Genomic DNA, 19,137 nt, shown 5'->3' with positions numbered 1-19,137 from the left:
TCCGGCAAACCCCCAGCGAGGCGAGCACCTCCTCCCGCAGCTGCACGCTACGCCTCTACGGCCGGCCGGGCCGGTGGTCACCTCCTCGTCACCGCACTGCTCACTCCCCCTCCCCCCACAGAGACCCCGGCACCGCCATACCCCGTGAAATCCTGGAACAGCGGCGCTCTGTTCACTCTCCCCGTTGAGACCCCTCCCCTTGGAGACCCTCCCCATCCTGACCTTGTCCACTCTCCCCACAGAGACCCTCCCCATCCTGACCTTGTCCACTCTCCCCACAGAGACCCTCCCCATCCTGACACTCCCCAGCGACCCTGCCCACTCTCCCCACAGAGACCCTTCCCATCCTGACACTCCCCAGCGACCCTCCCCACCCTGACACTCCCCAGCGACCCTCCCCACCCTGACACTCCCCAGCGACCCTGCCCACTCTCTCCGCAGAGACCCTCCCCTCCCTTACTCTACCGCCATTCCTCAGACTTTCCATTCTCACCAGACACCCCTCCCCACTCCACCCAAAATTTCCACTCTCCTGCGACCCTTTCCCCAGACAGAAACTCCTCTCCTCCCTGACAGCATACTGTATCTTCCTGACACTGACTCCATCGACCCAACCCTATCTGCCCTTTATATAGTACCCCCACCTCTCTACACCCAATACTAACCATGACGCTGCTCCCCAGCCCATCCAGATTTCATATACACACACCCACTGATGATCCCTCACCGTCATATCTGACTTTGCTTCCCCAACACTTGTCTGTTCACACAGATGAAACTCTCCCTCCTCCTACCCACACTCACTCCTCCTACCCCGACACAACTGCCTCACCTTGACTCCACAAACATGCTGCCATTTCTCACACTCAAACCCACCCCACACATTAAATCTCCCTGACACCCAGTCTGGCCCCTCCCCTTGTTTGACTGCCCCTCAAGGATGCACATATCTCCTCTCACACCTTGCACTGCTCCTTCATCAGACACTGCCCTCCCAGATTCAAATTCTCTTTTCCCATGTGATGTTTGCACCTCTCCACACATTAGGTTCCCCTATACTCATTCCATCTCCCCATACATGAATGCCACCATCCCCCCTCCACCCCCCAACCACCATCTCCACACCAACACTTTCTCCTTCATCCTGATTGCTACACTGTCCTCCTGTTGCAGGTCTGCATTTAGCAAAATACAATGCCTTTTGAAGAAATCTAGCTGTAGCGATCCAGCAATGTCTTTGTGGGAAACCTTACCTTTTTTCATTGTCGGCTGCAATCAGGCAGGGATTTCTGATGCCCAACGGTTGTCGGATCACAGTGGCCGAGCAGTCAATCCTACTGAAGAATTCTTACAGAAAGGAAAATCAAGAGCCATAATGTTCAACAAGTATGTTTAACATTGCTCAAGGTGAAGTGTGAATCAGATAGATGAGGCTGAAATTTAAATATCAAGTTCGTAAGAATTTTAACATTTGAATTGTTTGTCTAAATGAATGACAAACCATAGTGATTTTTAAAATCAGGTTTAGACAGAGATCATCGCACTCTTTAGAATTCACTTACGCCTAATGATACAAAGCACAATACTGCCAAGGTATTTTGAAATGAGAAGTTTGTAAAAGCATGAAAAGCTCTTCTGAGCTCCTTTAAAATCACAGTGGATGAAAACTACAGAGCAGTCAGCCCTGTGTTTGTTGGCTTCACACTGGAAACAAACATCAAAAATGAATAAGCAGTCAAAGCTGGAAATATCTAATTTCACTGGTTTAAAGGGGCCAAAACCAGATATGTGGGAAATACAGCCAGCAGTGGGAAATCTTTCAATATTCAGTAAGGGCACTTCAAATTAAATACATTTTTACTTGGCATGAGACAGGAAATTGGAAGTTAGGATCTGAAAGATAATTAAGAATGTTAAAGTTGAAAACTGACCAAACACTGAAAAGTGAGAGGAAAGGCACTTGAGGCACCGAAGAAGCAATTCATGTTTTACAGAGTGAAGTGAATACGACAGGATGAAAGTGGAACAACCATCCCTGTGGATGAATATTGAGGACGAGACTTATAAACATGGTAATATGATCAGAAAGAAAAAACGTCAGTCTGCTCAGATGATGTACTTCCCACACCACTCAATGAAGAAGAGCAAGGCTTAAAGTATCTGATATAGAAATTGAAATATCAAAAATGTTACACCTGTTTCTGAAAGGAGAGAGGATCAAGCCCAGAAGTGATTCCAAAATGTGCCTTGTAAAACACGGTATCCGACACAACAGTCCTGGAGCCACCTCATGCATTTGCCACCTGCAGTAATCACACATGCAAACTCACGATAGGTACTCCTCATTTGGTCAGGCATGACAGGTGTTAAGTGGCAATGCTTTGTGCAGAGACAGGAACTTAGTACTTTCACAAATTGACCAAAATATTTTGTTAACCTATTGAATCAATTAAACACATTCAAATGATAAAAATTAACAATTAAACATTTAGCAAACAAAACTAAGAAATGGTACTTGTATTTTTTCTTCTTCATCCACATAGATCTACAGAATTCATTGAGAACAATGGAAATGGACTGACAGACTAGAAATATTGTAAGTTCTTTGTTTTCGGGTTGATGTGATGTGCTGAGCCAGAAGGACATGAACTGGAACCTCGTTGATTTACAGTACATAATTTGGAAGCAGATTGACAAAGATTTGAGGTTTGTGGGTGATACCTCATTATGGGATGATGCTAAATACACAGAGAAGATTATGGTTAGCAGAATGACAATTGGCAGACACAATTCAATGCAACTAAAACAATCACATTTTATGTATGAAATAGTAAGTATTTTACTCACCTGATAGGGCAAGGAAATCTGAAAGTTGCAATGTATATCTTTGAGAGAGGGATTCACACAAGAAAGACAACAACATGAAAAGGGTCCCAGCCCTTCTATTTCTCCCCATGATGCTGTCTGACCTATTAAATCTCTCCAGTTTTCATTGTTTTCTGCAAGAAAACTGAATCAGTGGCCAAACCAAGGCCATCCGTAAATTGGAAGGACAGCACCTAATATTCCATCTGGGCAGTCTCCAACTGGACATCAACTCCAGTTTCTGTTAGGGCACTTTCTTTGCCTCTAGCTCTCCACCCACTTCCCTCTACATTCAGAGAGCTATCCCTCCCCCAACCACCTCAGCTTTTTTCCCCTCATGTTCTCCCACCCATATCCACTTATATCCACTTGCCTGTGGCCCTGTGCTCCTCCACCATTTTATCCAGGTACCTGCCTGCTTTTTGACCATAACTTGATGGCCTGAAACATTGGTTAAGTTATCTTTGCCACATCACTTGCCACATATCTTTGCTTTATGACTTGCTGAGCTTCTCCAGCATTTTTGTGTAAATTAATTCAGGTTCTTGATTTGTGTCATAAGACATTGAATATGACAGTAAAAAAAACCTATTGAAATGGTATAAAGCATTATACAAGGCATATGGAACAGATTTAAAGCCAGAAATATGTAATGTTGATTCACTGGAATGATCCAGGTGATGACAGCTATGAAGCCAAAAGAAATCAGACTTTTTTTTCCAGCACAAAAAACATTAATGGAGCATTTAAAGGATAATTTTATGAGAAAGCATGCAAGATAAACTGGGAAAGATACTATTCACTGGTTGGCAAATCAGCACAGCAAAGAGAAAAATAAGCTTGTATTTTGCACAGCAATTTATTGAACTGTAGTGCAATTTAAAAGAAGCCACAATTGAAATTAAAACCAACATTGTCATAAAACAAGGTTCACAAAAGTTTCAACAGGAAGAATTTAAATGGATGTAGTGAAGAGTGAGTCATTTTTTTTAAAATTTAGACATGCAGCACAGTAACAGATCATTTTGGCCTATAAGTCTGTGCCACCCAATTTTCACCCAATTAACCTACTCCCCTGGTATGTTTCAAATGGTGGGAAACCAGAGGCCCCAGTGGAAACCCACACAGATACAGGGAGAACGTACAAACTGCTTACAGACAGTGCTGGCACTGTAAAGGCGTTGTTCAAACCACTATGCCCAACATGTCATCCTTGTATGAGTGGAAGGAGGGATGACTCATGTCCTTCAGAGGTTCATTTTCCATCATTCTATATCAGGATCTCGAGATCCACTTGTGATTATGTGCCAGTGGTTTGTCTTGTTGGCAGATCAAACTAGATGACCACATTGATTTTCATATGGATTATTCTGGAAGCAAATTGAATAGCCTCACAATATTGTGATCTTAGCAATGAGAAGGTATTGGAAAAATTTGGTTATTCCTTCCAACATCTCTGCACAATCTGGTTTTTTACCACTTTTCCTTTTCAGATAATTATATTTCATTCAGAATTTATTTAGCTAAGTCATTAAACCACTGTTATTACCACAACCACAATTACACCCTATGCCCTGCCACGAAAAAATACACACCAACGCTGTACATGCCAAACAGATGACTGAATGGGAGTTTTACCAAAAATTACATTCCTTTTGTTTTAGAAGGTGACACAATTACATCAGCAACTTTCCTGGAATGTAAATTGGAAATTGAATGTGGCGTACTTGGAGATGAAAGTGTTGAAATTTGATTATTGGCATCTTGATTGGCTGCAATAAAGACAAAACAGATAACATTAAAAATACAAATTTTCCACTGTTTATCGATGTTTAGAATAATCCAATAAAACTGCAGATGCAGGAAATCTGAAATCAAATAGAAAGTCTTGGAAAAACTCAGAAGTCAAGCAGATGTTGTGAAAAGTTTCCAGCGTTTTCTGTTTTTATTTATAAACGCAAAGCTTACTTTCTGGAAAATAAGTTGAAATGAGACTAATAATCAATGCCTCAGTGAATTCATATCTTCTTCAAAATCATTTTCAAGTTTGAAAGCTAATGTTTGGTTACTTGACGATACTAAGCTTAGTATTTAATAAAAATGGAAAAATTATGTTGCTGGAACACTTAGTAATGAAAATGCTTCAGAATGTTCCCACTGAATAATACAATTTAGCATTTCAAGTGTACATTGGAGATTTTCACCACAATCTTTGAGAGCTGATTTTGATCTGTGGATCAATCCTATCATCTCGACTAGCCTCCTTGCATTTATATATTCATCTTTCTCAATTAATTTACCAATCATCCTTTTAAATAATTGATGAATTCAACTCCATCAACTGTTTCTGCAAGAGAGTTCCACATTTCAATTCACCTCAAAATTGTCTTGTTCAATCTCCCCTTTTAACCTTCAGATATGCTTCCTCTCTGAAGAGTTTTTCCAATCACTTTGTATAACTATGGCTGAAATTTTGCAAAAATAGCAGTAACAAAGGTTGACAACTTTTCTCCAGTGTTTGCAAGAAAATGACAGTCGGCAATCAGAAGATTCTAAACCAATGCTGTCTGATCTTGTTTGCTTCTTCAAGAGCTGATTTGATCTGTGGACACATCAGTGGCAAAGTGGTCTTCACCTCATTGAAATTTGTCAGTGGTGTCACTGGTAAAAAGAGATGGTGGAAGGTTAATGCTTCACTTTCCTTGTAGGGATGCAACAAATATTCCTAATCCACAGTCCATCATGAGTAGAACATGCTCACCAAATTCAAAGAATGTTAAACCTTATTGGGCAGCAACTTCCATCACAGCAATTGTTCAGGTTAGGAAGTGGTTAAAAAAAAAAGGTTTTTAATCACTATTTTAAAAGCAGAAGGCAGCTGTGAATAGTGAGTCTGGTGAAAAGCAACCTTCATCAATTCACATAGAATTAAAGCTAGAAAAATTGGATCATCATTTCATCCCAAATTTTTCTTTTTGACAAAAAAAATTGCATTTACCTTCGACAAAATCTTGGACAATTAAAACCTTTTCTCCTTTGGGATGCTGTAATGGAACCACAAAGTCCCAAGGATTTTCCCAGCTCAAGCTGCTGTCATTTCTTTTCTATGTTTCACTCTGAATAAAATTCTCCACTAACTGAACACCTTTGAATATCAGAGCTGGCCTAAACTGAAACAGATTAAAAATTCTCTGGAGAACTTGCAAAACTTTCCACTTTCATTTCTTGGTGATATTTCACTTATCTTCACCACCTTCTTAATGTAGTCATTTCAAAAGATTATTTTATTTAGCTTTTGTATTCTTGGCTATAAAGCTGCTTGCAGACTATTAAAATGTTTTCTGCAATGCAGTAATTAGAGAGTTATTTCTGCTGCCCTCTTCAGGGGATCTGATTCTTGTACAAGCAAGACAAGTGATATCTTTAACCCATCAGAATGAAGAATTCTCACTGAGCTAAACAGTGTAAATAGGAAATATGTGCTGGAATATTTAATTCAGCTGAAAATAAAATATATAAAGCAAAATAAAGAGATGAAGAAAGAAAGCACGCAATGAAAGAATTGAAGAAAAAAGTTAATAATAATTAAAAACTGTGAGAATGAGGCATCACGCATACTAAAGTGAATTCCATTTTTAAGCAGTAGGTGGAATACTGCATTTAAAATTGGTATTTTTTCTGGCATTTTAGTGGTTTTCCACTGAGTAAGTGCAGCAACCACATCTTCCATGATTTCAATTAGATGGTACATATAGAGAAAGGGACTGTGCCTGAATTGCCACCTGATATCAAAGGGGTCCTATGAAGCTGAATAATCTTCTTTCTTAATCACATAATGCAATAGAAAAACAACAAAAGCAGAAATATTGCTCAAGTATTATGGAGCATCCACAATCTTTGTATTTGTAACAATTTATTGAATCACATCTGTTTATTTTCAATTTGTAATATAAACATTTAAAGAAATAATAATTACTCTTTCAAATCTCTCAACAGACTGGTGTGGTTGAGTTACAGGAATCCAAATACATTTGGGATATTTTAAGACAAGTCCACATGACTTCAGATATTTTCTGTAAAAATTCTCATTAAGTTGAAGCCATCATCACAAATTAGTTGTTCATGAAAGAATGTGAACTATAACATCCTATTCAGCAGTGCTGAAACGTGAGGATTATGATTCAAATAACAAGAAGATTGATTTTTAAAAATCCAGAAGAGAACCAAAACGGAAATAAGAAAGGCAAAGAGAGAAGCACGAGAAAAGAGTGGCACCAAACATAAAAAGAAAATTCATAAGTTTGACAAAGGTGTTTGAATGGGAAACGGGGAGAGGTGGGATCAGACAGAGACCATAGAAAGGTTGGTGGATAGGAAAGCTTCAGAAGGATATGGGCCAAATTCAGGCAAATGGGACCAGCCCATGAAGTTGGGCTGTTTCTGTGCTGTATAACTCTGTGTTCAATGACTTTAAATAACTTTTACTCATGGAGTCAACAGGCATAGCCTGAGGTACAAAGTATTTTACTGCTGTTTTCACCAAGGGAAAAAAAGTCACTGGAATCTCAACAAAGGAAGATTCAAATGAAGTTCTGAATGGAAAGGCTCGCTGGACAAGAAACATCCAGGTCCAGATGAGATATTTCCAGATGAGATACATCTCATGAAATTGAAGAAAGTAAGGGAGTAAATTCCAAGGTCTGTGGTGATAAGCTTTTCACACCAATGGATTGAAGAGTGGTGCCTCAATACTGAACAATTTAGATGATACCCACTTTTTAAAAAAATATATCACTTTAATCTCCTTGGAGGAGAAAGTTCTGAAAGCAATAATCAGGGTCAAAATTATCCATCACTAGGACAAGTGTGATTAATTGAAGACACTGAATATGTGAAAGACAAATCACATTTAACAAACATGACAGAGTTTGGTGATGAACCATGGATATAAAATTGGCTGAGTAAAATTGGAAAAATGAAAGATTGCTTTTTGGATGGCAGGAGAGTGTGCAGAGTTTTCCTGTGATTGGAGCTTGGCGGGATCAAGAAAGTACAATTTTCAAATTTGCAGATATTATTACAATGAGGCAGAGTGAACGAGAAGAAAGAGAGTAATAGACCAAATAGATATTCGAGCAAAAAATTTGTTGGAGGAACGCAGCAAGTTGAAAAGTTTCAGTGAGAGCATTTCCCATTGATGTTGCTCAACCCATTGAGTTCCTCCTGCAGATTGTTTCTTTTACTCTAGATTCCAGCATCTGCAGTCTCTAGTATGTATTTGAGGAGCGTTTCACAGGCTGTTGATGGCAGATGAAATTCAGTGCTGAGAAGTATACGAGATAATCTAAGATGGGGGGTGTAAATTTTAAAATGGTGCAAGATCAGGGACATCTGAACCAAGTTCATTGAAAGTAGCAGGGCAGGTTGAGAAAACTATTTCATAAACTTCCATGATTTTAAGCTTTATAAACTGAAGTGCACAGTACAAAGATAAAGAAGCCATTAAGCTTCTTTATAAAATACTGTTTCAGCCATGAACCAAAACAACATTAACTTGAGGAATGAACCAAGAGTGGAATAAGCACAGATATTTTTCACATTACAGGTAGAATCTGGAATCATTGTCAAGTATTGTAGCAAGGCAAACGGGGTGGGGGGGGGGGAGGAGAATGCATAAAAGTAATATTTCGACCAATTTAGGGTAAAGGCGTCAATAGCCTCTGCTTGGGGATCCAGCAGCCACGGCACGAACCTTGGAACCTGTGCGTTAAGCCTGGACAGGTGAGACCAAGATTAACCTGTATCAAAATGATGGCAAGAGCAAAGTGTGGAGGTGTAAATCAATCATTCAAGATCAAGATTCACTTTATTATCATAGTAATAAAACAGTGTCATATGACTTGAAATTTCTTTTTGCCTGCTGCAAGGCAGTCAAATTTGTCACCACAGGAATTGCCTCAGCGCCTCTTACAGTCAGAGAGAGAGAAGCAAAAGAGAATCCCCCAGAGTCACCGAGTATCCGTAGATTTGCCTCCAGAGCTTCCGCAGCTCCTGCAGCCACTCAGAGTCTAGTCCAAACCATTGGCAACCTGAGCTCCAGATCTGAACCTCGGACATAGTCAGGAATCCTTCAGCGCCCTCGGCACCTCCTCACATCCCGGTTCCGATACCTGGTACTCTTCCAGCCAGCTCAAGCCAGTTTCTAGCAGTCTGCAGCTCATCACAAATCTCCCAACAGCAGTCTTCAGCAGCCCACAGCTTCAGCAGCTTCCTCACCTCGAGTCTCCAGTATCCCACCATATGCACTGGTCCTTCAATCGCAGAGCTCCCTCACTGGTCCACCACCATGATCACCATCCCTGTGGGTCATCTCCTCCCTCTCAGATGAGGCAGATCCCTGGTCCTCCACTTCCCCAGAGTCTGCTGCCCCTTGTGGCTGCTGCCAATTAATAGGCACCACCATCTTGAGCACAGACCCGTGGTCACAGGATTTCAAATAAAAACCCCCGACAGCTCTCTGAACGGGGCCACTCAAAGCCCATTAGGAACAGACAGCATTTGACTGTGTGGCTGGACCCTGCAGGAGAACGGCATCTCTGCTCCCTCACTCCCTGTGGGTCTGCACCAGCGGCAGCACTGCCACCTTATTTGTGAAACATCGAGGTGGGGGTATTATGGCCTGGGCATGTATGGCTGCCGCAGGTACTGGCACACTTATCTTTATTGATGGTGTAACTGTCGATGGCAGTATTAAAATTAATTCAGCGGTGTACAGAAATATCATATTTGCACAAGTTCAAGGAAATGCCTCTGAACTAATTGGTCAGTGCTTCATCCTACAGCAAGACAATAGTCCCAAACATACTGCTAAAGCAACAAAGGAGTTTTTCAAAGCGAACAGCTGGAAAATTATTGAATGGCCAATTCAGTCACCCAATCAAAATCCAATTAAGCTTGCCTTGCATATGCTGAAGAGAAAACCTAAGGGGACAAGCCCCAAAACAACCAGGAGGTGAAGATGGCTGCAGCAGACACCTGGCAGAGCATCACTAGAGAAGATATTCAGCACCTGGTGTCTATGAATCACAGACTTAAAGCAGTAATTACATGCAAGGGATCTGCAACAATGCACAAAACATAATTTAAAACTATTGAGCACTAAGGTAAATAAAGGAAAAAAATGTGTCTTTGACCCAAACATTATCGAGGGCACTGTCTATTGGCTATGGCTTCAGACCTCCTGAGGACATTGCAGGAAGATGCCACTGAGGTGTTACTTGATACTTTGTAATGCCCATCTTCAGAACTTGAAAATCAACATAAAATAATAGAGAACAAAACTATGGAAATTGAGGCAATGTGATACCCCAAGAAAATTGTACATAAGACTTTGTTCACCCATAAGCTTTGTTCTTGCTGTGTTTTTGTCACCTCAACTAGAATTTAGATAGCTCAGTGGTCTTGTGAACCAAGGTTGTGAGTTTGTTCCTTGTTGGGGCTTCATTTCTGTGAGGAGTGCTTGACATAGTGGTAACTCTCTGTCTTCCTTACGGTTGGCAAAAGTTAAAGAAAGTTATGCATGTTACATTCTAAATGTAGTATCATGTGACAACAATGGAACCTTCAATTACATTAAAAAGTCCATAGACACTGTTACGAGCCCAGAGGACCCATAAACCCAGCAGCAATAGATCACCAAGACAAATGGTTACTTAAACAAAAGCTGCTTTTAATTATCTTTAAACACGAAAACAGAATCACACTTTAACGTATCAGTATTGACTTACTTAACTGCCTTCTAATTCTAAGCGCACGTGTGTGTGTAATGTTTGTCTTAGTTCAGAAAAGTTCTTTGGTTCACAGTCCAATCTCACTTCTCATTCCTCTAAGTTCACTGGTTACAGGCAATTCTTACACAGTGAACAGAATTTAACATTTATAAAGTTCACCAGGCTTTGGTGCTTGAAAGGTAAATGGTTACCACTCAGGAATGTTCTTGTCAGTTTTCAGAGAGAGATTTGTGCTCCAGGACATCCATAACTGATTCCTTTTTAATCAGCCACTTCAGTGACTTGCCAACAAAACTTGCCCACTTCAGGGTTCTCCAGATGATAACCTCTTTCTTTCAGGTCACTTTCAGTTCCTTATTGTTTCTCTTATTCCAAGTGAAACATTAGACAGCCAGTTCTCTCCTCTTGCAAGAACCACAAGGGCTTTGACCAGGCCAACTTCCAAATGGGGCTTTCCACAAGTTTTCCACCTTGTCCTATTCCAGTCCCAGCTGCTGTTGCTGGCTGTAACAATGTAGAATGATCTCTCGCTCTCTCTCAGAGAGAAAAACTGTTTGACTCTCTCTGCTTGCAAAACCACATGACCCTCTTAGAACAGCAAGTTCTCTTCAAGATAATCTGCAGCTCCAACAAGATCTTTCATCTGTTGCCTTTTGAAAACAACAATCCATTAGTGAAGTCTCTTGAGCACTCTTCAAAGCACTTGCAAAAGCTGTAGAGCTGATATGTCTAGCATTAGCAGAGATCCTGTATTTCAAATAATATCTGTTTTAAAGGGTTTGTTTGTAACCTACTCAACAAACCTTTCCCAATTTATCTCCAAGAAACATATCTATATACTCTGCAACAGCACTCAATGAGCCTGATAAGATGCTTCAATATCACTTGAAGGAAATGTGACCTTGAAAACTTACAAATTACAGAGACATTGCAAGAGTCTTTGTGGGGCAGAACTTTCTACAAGAGATCTTATCAGTGCTCTTCATAATCCATATTGCTACATGACATGGTATTTAATTTCAAATGAATAACAAGATGGTTTGTGTTTGCAAATGAAAAAATGCAGAAAAGATTGGGAACCAATTTACTTTTCCTGAAAAGCCAAAGTAATTATGTATGGTTATGATTGCCCATGCAATGTCATAATCATGGCAGGGCAAGTATTCAATCTAGATTATTCTTCCATTATTTGAGTCTATGGTAACTCATTTGAATGGGAGAGTTTTTCATTAGGATTTATTTCTTTTCAGCACCAGGGAGACCAGTAAGGTATGAGATGCAAACATATTAACTGAAAATTGCAAGGACTTGGCTCAAGATGTGAATAAAATTGATTTTGAAAACATTAATCACGAATTGTCCTCAGCTGTAAATGTCTTGCCAAGTGGAATGCCAGATTTGCTTTTGGAGAGGTTAGTCCACATCTATACTGAAAAGTAGTAAGATCAGCACACAATTTTCACCCTGGCATTGCCTCTCCTTTTGACAATACTCATAATGTTGGGAGAGAAACTTCCCACGTTTAACGTTACTGAAGATATTGTGACATTCAACAATGGTACAAGATCACTTCAACAATATGGCCAAGATCTCAACCAGCAGAACATTGTCACTTTAGACCTTTCTAAAATAAGTTCTTGGACTTTACAAAATGAATGAATCAGGCAAGAATGAGAGGAACTTTTTCTGTTGATTAAAGGGGTAGAATCAGAGGGCAACAAATAAGAAATGCTTTTATACATGAAGCATGAAAGTAATTTGTAACTCTTGTGCAAATATCAGATGACACTCAGGAGACGCTTTATTTTAAATCTGGGACTATAGACCATTTAGACTGAAGAATGAATGGATATGGGGAAATTAAAGGTGATGAGAATAAAAGCAAAAAAAGATGGAAATGTTCAACAGGTCAGGCAAAACTCATGGAGAGAAACAGTTAACATTTCAGATTCAAGACCATTAAAACTGGGAATGTTGGAAAACAAGCAAGTTTTAGGTTGCAGAGAGGATGAGACAAATGGAATCTTTTTGATGAGGTTTTGTTACCCACGGGATTCTGCTGTTCAGAGACCCTGAATTATAATTAATGAAGGTGGTTAGAGAGAAAGGAATGCAACTTTGCAAAATGTTTGCTGATCAGCTAGAGACTGTGGAGAAAGGAAAATCAGCTAATATGAAAGATTCAGGGCAGAACTGGACTGTTCTAAAACAAACATAAAATGGGATGTCAAAAATTGGTTTCTTGGTAGAAGATGAGGTAATGTTCGTCAAACTTACACTGTGCCTCATTGTAATAGTGCAGAAGGGGCAACACGGTTAGTACAACACTGTTATAGTACCAGTGATCGGGACCAGGGTTTGAATCCTGTGCTGCAAGGAGTTTCTATGTTTCCCCATGTCTGCATGGGATTTCCCCGGGAGCACCGAATTCCTCCCACTGTTCAAAACGTACCAGGAGTCCAAGTATGGCACAGCACAGGCTCGTGCCCAAGATGGCCTGTTACCATGCAATTTTAGACAAAAATTTTAAACAATAAAAATGATCCTGATAGACGTCAGAGTGGATGCAAGGTGGAGAATAAAAGAAATAGACAATTTGAAGCTTAGATTTGCCTCTGCTCTCCTTTAGGTATGTGGTATTAGGGTCACAAAATCATACACGAATTATGGAACAAGCTTGTTGGCTTTCACTTGTTTCTTTGAAATATATGGAAGAAAGCAAATCAAGTTTCGAGTTGTCCCTTCGGCAAGGCACTGAGGTTTCAGTATCCAGTGTATGCTCAAGTCATGGGGCAGAGTCTGAGTCACAACCTGCTGATAATCCTCTCCACTAACCATGCCCTAATGTTACAGAGTACCAGCTTTAAAATACATTACAGCATCCAATCAAAGCTTCACTGACTTGTTTCAGATTTATTGTCAGAGTACATACATAACATCACACAACTCAGATTCCATTTCTGCGGATGAGGCAGAATTACCACTTACGATAGTGAAAAGAAATGTACACTGTATACATTTTTACAAATAAAGAACTGTACACAAATAACAAATGTAAAAAAAAAACAATTATGAACAGAGAATTTTTTTAAAAAATCAATAAAGTGCACAAGAGACCTTAAATGAGTCCCTGATTGAATTTGTTGAGGAGTCTGATGGTGGAGGGGTAACAGCTCCTGAACCTGGTGGGGTGAGTCTTGTGGCATCAATACCTCTTTCCTGATGCCAGCAGCAAAACAGAGTATGTGCTGGATTGCTGCTGCTCTCCCAAGGCAGCTTTCTCTGTTGATGTTCTTGATAGTGGGGAGATTTTTGCATGTGATATCCTGGGCTGTGTTCACTACCTTTTGGAGGGCTTTACACTGAGGGGTATTGGTGTCCCCATATCAGACCATGATGCATATAGTCAGCACAAATCTGTAGAAATTTACCAGGGTATCTGGTGTCATTCCAAACATCTACAAACTCCTGAGGAAGTAGAGGCTTTCTTTACAATGCCTTTCATGTGTTTGGTCCAAGAAAGATCCTCCTGGATTGTGACTCCCAGAATTTGAATTTTCTCATCCTCTCTACCTTTGATTCCCCCAATTATCACCGGATTGTATACCTCTGGTTTTGGTGACATTGAGTGCAAAGTTATTGGTGATGTATCATTTAATCTACTTTTCAATCTCCCTCCTGTATGCTCACTCATCGCCTTTCTTTATACTACCCACTACAAGGTACTGTGATCCTGCGAGTGATACCATCTGGAGTGATGCACCTGGTAGGGCCACCCATGGCAGCAAGGTCCCTGACAAAGAACAATCCAACCAAGTCCTCAATGGTGGAACACGTGGATGAAATTACCTGAACTCAATGGTTGTGAAGGCGAATGAAGGCTGCAACAAATCTGGAATTAGTTGGTTGATTTGTGAAGTATCATGTGCTTCTTGGAGTGCAACATCAAGTACATGTTAAACAAATGCACACACAGGCATCTTTGCTCTGTGGATCAACAGAACGAAGGCCATCATCCTTGACTACAACTGTGGTATTGTCAGCAAATTTGTAGATGGTTTTATTGTCGTACCGAGCCGCAGAGTCGAAGGTGTGAAATGAGTAGAGCAGGGGACTGAGAACGCAGCCCTGTGGTGCTCTGATACTGATGGAGATTACCAGACTTCACTGATTGTGGTTTGGAGGTGAGGGAATCCATGATCCAATTACACAGTGGGGTGCTGAGTCCCAGATCTTGGAGTTTTCTGATCAGTTTTGAGGGGAGGATGATGATAAATGCTGAACTTTCGTCAATAAAAAGCATCCTGATGAATGCATCTTTACTGTCCTCATGTTTCAGGGCTTTGTGTTGAGCCAGTGAAGCGGCATCCACCGTAGGCCTGTTGCTACGATAAATGAACTGGAATGTATTCATGTCACTGCTCAAACAGGAGGTGACGTGCTTCATAACCAGCCTTTCAAAACATTTCATCACTATTGATGTCAGTGCTCCTGGCTGATAGTCATTAAGGCAGTTTCTACACTCTTCTTGGGTTCTGGTATAATTGACGCCAGTTTCAAACAGATGGGTACCATGCCCTGCTGGAGTGAGATTTCTGTGAATACCTTGGTAAATTGGTCAGCACAGATTTTTAAGACTCGGCCAGGTACTCCATCTGGGCCGGATGCTTTCCTCCGATTCACTCTCCTGAAGACCGCATGCACATCATCTTCTGATATGGACAGGATGTGATTATCAGGGGACATGGGGGTGCAGAGGGGTGGTCCTTCACTGTTTGTCATCAAATTAGGCGGTCCAGGCATCGAGTTCCTCTGGGAGTGAAGCTTTGCCATCTGCTACTTCACCAGATTTGGTTTTTGTCAGTTTAAGGCGTTTGGGCCCTACCACAGCTGGCGTTTATCCCTTGTTTCCATTTTCATCGGGAATCTGCACTTTGCCCTGGCGATGGGTTTTGGCGGCTCAGACCTGCTCCTTCCACATTGATCTCTCATGACAGCGCCTTCCACCATCATATCCACTGGAAGGACAAGGTCGGCACCGCCTACAGCTTCTCTGCCAAGTCCCACATGGAGGACGTGAAAGGATATTGCGGTTCCTTCCCCACCTCGTTTCGGATTGGCGTTGTGCAACTCGTCCACTTCCCGTGAAAGTATCTTCACATGATCTACAGCTGTTGGAGGATTAATTCATCGCCACCAGGAATTGGGGCTGAAAGTAAACGTTCATTATTTTAAAGCAACACCCACATCTTGTGAAAGAGGAATAGTAACGTCCAAGTCGATGAGGGGGGGGGGAACGGGACGGGACGGGGGGGGGGGAACGGGACGGGGGGACGGGACGGGACGGGGGGACGGGACGGGACGGGGGGGGGGGACGGGACGGGGGAACGGGACGGGGGGACGGGACGGGACGGGGGGGGGGAAACGGGACGGGGGGGGGGAACGGGACGGGGGGGGGGGGATCGGAAAGTTGCTACTTCCCGGAACTGCTCTTCTCTTCTACATTTTTCCCTGCGTCCCCGCTACCTGCCCCCAAATCCACCCCCCACAGGAGGAGCAGAATGGCTGCGGAGCAAAGTGAAATCAACGTGGACGCAGTTTGAATCCGAAACCATCCCCAGACGGCCGAGCCAGAAGGAAGTTGGCGCCACGCACGGTTGAAACCAGATTGAACATACGCCACGCTACAGTGTCCTCCTCCTCCTCTCATGCGCCTGTGATGCTGTCTCTCACTAGAGGGCGCTGCTGCACTGGTCGGACTTCATCTCGGAAACTTGCTGCTTCAACTTAGGCGGATTCCATCCCAAGAGCTTCCTTCAAAAACTATGATATGTAAAAAGGTCCTGAACTAATATCATAGTGATGACCCTTGTATTGACCATTGCCTTTGCCCCGATGATTTGCTCTTGCACATTCAGCTTTCTGAAAGACCCTCTGCACCAGTTGCCATCGACCAAGGGTTCAGCCATCGCTGGAACGGCCATCTCCCCGATGCCTGGTCGCCCGCACAGCCTCACCGGTCAACTGTGGCCAGCGACGCACCGCCCACGTTGTTCAGCACAAGGGCTTTGGACTGAATGAGACCCTGAGAAAGAATGGGGTGGTACTCCACCGGCCTATTCCAGGGGGGCAACCTCTGTAACTGCAGGAGTGTAAGGGGACAGGACAACACCTGGCCGGCTGTCAATCAGTCAGCCGGAAGGGATCAAGCCCCACAAGGTCGGGTGTCAAAACCTTCTGGGATATAAGCCTGCACCAGCCTCCCGAGGCCTCACTCAGAGTTGCTGCAGCCACAGCCAGCCTGGCTCTGTGGAAGTCTTTGTGGATTAAAGCCTGTTGTACAGTCTTTACCTTGTGTGTGTCTGATTCTGTCTAACAGCGCACCACGGTGGGGGAAGGAGTCTTTGATTTATTCTGGCAGATGAGGTTGGTTGCAGTGGGGTGGCTGAGAGAACCGATTCTACTTTAAAGCAGGATGTTTATTTAAAACATTTTATTTTTTCCCTGAACCTGCTTAATAATTACCTTTGACAAATATTGACTTTCATATGGTTGTTGACATTAAATTAACATACAAAAAGCTCTGTTTATCGACAGCAACTGTATTCAGTGCTCTGGATGAAAAGGAAGGTAAATATTCACTAATTGTTTTTATGAAATGTCATGGTTCCTATTTAAAAGATTTGGCGTTGGTTTAGAGGTCCAGTTCAAATACTCAAATTAACAGGAGCAGACGGCGATGTAACAAGTGCACCCGGTGAATAAGCCGCGCCTGCTATTCAACACCACCACCACAGGTTCAGTGATCCCAGCTGGAATGAATCACTGTTTGATGACAAAGCATGTGAAAACTAACCGAGTCAAGGAGGTGTACCACAGTAACAATGTGGAGGAAATTATACTGGATCAATTTTCAGACCTCTTCAAAGGGTTTGGAGTTCTACCATTCACCAATAAGATGGTTAAAAGGAAACACAGCCAATAGCCCCATGGTGGATTCCAGCACCACTAAAAGAAAAGCTCAAGCAGGAACTCAACAGAATACCCTTCAAAGTCCAAGACCTGCAACACCTAACTATGTAATTGGATCATGGATTTCCTCACTTTAAGACCAGTCAGTGAAGATTGGTGATAATCTCTCCTCCACCATCTCCATCAGTACAGGAGCACCACAGGGCTGTTTTTTGTCCCGTGCTCTACTAACTTTACACCTATGACTGTACAGCTCGCTATAACAACATCTACAAATTTGCCTTCGATAAAAGAAGGGAATGAATCAGCACAGGAGGGAGATTGAAAACTAAGCTGAATGGTGCGCTAACAACAACCTTGCACTTAATGTCATCAAAACTAAGGAGCTGATTGTTGACTTCAGGAAAGGAAAGCCAGAGGTAGACAATCCAATCATCGTTAGAGGAATCAGAAGTGGAGAGGGTGAGCAAATTTAGGTTCATGGGAATCACCACCTCAGAGGATCTTTCCTGGACTCAACACCAATGGCAGTGCAAAGAATACTCTTCAACATCTCTACTTCCTCACAGGTTTGTGTTTTGTGGAGGTTTGGTATGACACCAAAAACCTTGGGAAATTTCCACTGACATGTGGATGGAAGTGTGCTGACCATCTTCATCATGGTCTGGTATGGAGACACCAATTCCCGAGGATAAAGCTCTTCAAAAGGTAGTGAACACAGCCCAGGATATTACAGGCAAAACCCTCCTCACTACTGAGTACATCTACAGGGAATGCTGCGGTCAGAGGGCAGCAACAATCAAAGACTCACACCATCAGGTTCAGGAGCAGGCTGTTACCCCTCTACCCCCCTCCACCATCAGACTCCTCAATGACAAACTCACTAATTTAAGTCCTCTTACTTGTGCTCTTTATTTTCTTTTGTTCTCTCTGTAATACACAGTTTGTTTACAGTTCATTATCCATTTATAGGTCACTGAGTGTAAACCAGTACTACCTGTCACATGTTCAGGTGGTTGGTGTCTAAACTGGCTCCCCCACCAGGCTTGCCCGTTGTGGAGGGTGGCTAGACACCCTGCATGATAAACAAGATCTGTTCAAGGGTGGATGAACCCTCTCATAGGGTCAACACCAATTTAGCAAACATGCCGTGAAGCACAGGAGGGCATACCTTGTAGCTTCATCTGGCCATTCACTGCCATCTTGGACTTCACCATGCTGCTGGATCCAGGAGGGGATGTCAAGAGGGTGGGTCTGATCCCCTTGCAACCCCTAACTCACCTAAAATCCACTCATGCAAATACTGAGAATTGGGGTATTCTATCAAACCCCACAAACTGACTGAAAGGAACCATCATCATCCTATGGGATGGAGAGCCTGATTAAGATTTGATAATTCTTTTATTTGTTTACATGTTTATACTGTGTGAGGTTGTTGTGAGTGAGGAAATAGGTTTGGTAAGCCTCAAAGGCAAGGACTCTGAACACAATTTTGATGTAGGGAAGAATT

At 42.2% G+C, this 19,137-nt stretch overlaps 1 long non-coding RNA gene across 1 annotated transcript; it reads left to right on the top strand.

Moving 5' to 3' along the window:
• The first annotated feature begins 15,373 nt into the window (after positions 1–15,373).
• LOC138736673 (uncharacterized) lies at positions 15,374–17,001 on the top strand. The gene is made up of 2 exons (XR_011340490.1): positions 15,374–15,870; positions 16,207–17,001. It is a non-coding gene; the product is annotated as an uncharacterized lncRNA (long non-coding RNA).
• The last annotated feature ends 2,136 nt before the right edge of the window (positions 17,002–19,137 follow it).

Source organism: Narcine bancroftii, chromosome 6 (genome assembly GCF_036971445.1).
Source record: "Narcine bancroftii isolate sNarBan1 chromosome 6, sNarBan1.hap1, whole genome shotgun sequence".
In the NCBI taxonomy this organism is placed as follows: Eukaryota; Metazoa; Chordata; class Chondrichthyes; order Torpediniformes; family Narcinidae; genus Narcine; species Narcine bancroftii.
This window is presented reverse-complemented; position numbering and strand designations above follow the sequence as displayed.